Genomic DNA, 2,287 nt, shown 5'->3' on the forward strand with positions numbered 1-2,287 from the left:
GAGGGAAAGGCAAGAGGGGCCACCCCTCCCCTTTCCTTCCCCCTAGGGCCAGCCAGCCATGTAGAGGGGCGCACCAGCCCCCTAGTGGGCTGGTTTGTTATGACATTCCCAAAAATATCCGAGAGAGGCGTTTTGGCACATGTGAGCATATGCTCCTGGAGTAGGATTTTCTACAATAACTTGCCACAGAACTAGTTAAGGTTTTCGACGGTGTAAAAGTTCTCAAAAATCCTAAAAAAAATACCGAACCAACATACCTATAATATAACATGATCCAACAGAGGGATTAAAAAAATATGACTGCATGTGTCCTGGACAAAAAAATAATTGTTTCAATATATATTGATCCTGCAGTGAGCTGAAATGCTTGTTTTTTCGCCGAGGACACATAAATACATATTTTCACAATCATACCGTTGGATCATCTTATTATATTAAAGTGAGGCTTCCCTATTTGTTCCATATTTTTTATTTACTTTTAAACCGTTAAATGTTTAGCAAGCCTTAACTAATTCTGTAGCAAGTTGTGATAGACACAGTTTTAATTAAAATATGTGTCGCTTTAAAAGTTACCGGATTGCCGGCAATGCGTTTGTAGCCTGTTACTGGATTAACTGGAATAGTCAAGCCAGCAAGAAGTAAGCAAAGCTTAAATGAGTTGAATCGGAGAAGTGACTGGCCGGCCAGAATGGAGATTTTGATTAATTGTACTGTGGCTATTAACCAGGCAGCAAGCCTGGTAAGCTATCTCAAAATACAACAATCAGCAGAAAAAACAACAAACAGCTATTAACTTAGTCCTGCTCCACGTACAAGATACAACACAGATATTAAAAGGAGTGCACGCGTTTTGGCTGTCCAAGTCAGAAAGTTCAACGCGTTTTGGCTGTCCAAGTCAGAAAGTTCAACGCGTTTTGGCTGTCGAAGTCAGAAAATTCAACGAGATTTCCTGGAAGTTGCTCCCGTGACTACCGACCGATTAGGTATAGAGCGGTGCTCACCGAATCCGTTAATCCGTTAATCCATTGAGATCTCCGCGGGCGCACACCACAGCCCCACAGTTTACATCCAGCACCTAGTTTAAATTTTAGGACACGGTTGATAAAAAAAAGAATGTTGTCTTCGTTGAGACAACAAGAGATCACATATCAGGAGGTATCATTAGTACAGTACTCCCTCCTTTTTGGTTTATAGGGCTCAATTCAAAAATCTCACCAAGCAAGATAGATGATGAGTGGTGGAATACTTTTTGTAGTTTGCAAAAGCAACTTATTAATGCTCTTGTTTCGCTCAAAAAATTATGTTTACCGATGTATTAATTGCAATGCATGCATGCATAAAGTACATGTATTGATTAATTTTATCTTAATACTTGCATGCAATGATTTAATTCACCTTGGAATCTGAACATGTGATGAGGAACAACCAAATTGAGCCTTATAAAATGAAAAAACTAAAATTTTAAGATAAGCCCTATAAACCAAAAAGGAGGGAGTAGTTGTAACAATGATTAGCAACCAAAGTTGGTTTGTTTCATCTTGGACCTTTGGCTTTATCTTTTAACTTATGCCTCCTTTGGTTCATATGATTGGAATGTCATAAAAAATAGAAAGTACGATGACATGTATCTCAATTCCTACAGGGATATGTCATTTTGTGTATAGGATATAATTTTTTTCGTTAAGTCTAGGCTAATGTTTTTTTCTTTTAAATTTGAAGGACTGATTCCTATACTACATAGGATTAGGAATACATTCTTACAAACTAAGGGGCTGGAATTTTTCTTTGGTAATTCATATTCAATAGAATTCCTAGAAAACCAAAAGAAGGCTTAATTTATTTTACTTGTTGACCATCCTAGTTGTTTGGACTTTATAAACCAGAAGAATAGGAGGACACAATTGAGGGAAAGGTCGCGGATGAGAGAATGTAAGGAGGTTGCAGTTGAGAAGAAGTGTGGGAATTTTAAAAAACTGGGTTTTACTTATATAAGCTTCCCACATCATACACTCAAATTGATCGTGACTTTCAGCCAAACACATATAAGATTCGTCCAAGCGTGCCATTTGTTTCAGCTACCTCTTATTGTGTTCTTCGCTATTTAGAACTTCGGATTGATTTCAAGATGACATGATAAATATGGTGCATGTTCAAGGTTCAGTTGCCTCTACTTTTTTCTAATATAAATAGGTGTGTACCAGTGTGTTGCAACGGGATCCAAGAATTTTCATGTTTACAATATAGTAGTTGAGTCGGTTAACCTAATATCTACCATCGTGATTCTTTT

The sequence above is a fragment of the Triticum dicoccoides genome, chromosome 3B, assembly GCF_002162155.2.
Source record: "Triticum dicoccoides isolate Atlit2015 ecotype Zavitan chromosome 3B, WEW_v2.0, whole genome shotgun sequence".
Classification (NCBI taxonomy): Eukaryota; Viridiplantae; Streptophyta; class Magnoliopsida; order Poales; family Poaceae; genus Triticum; species Triticum dicoccoides.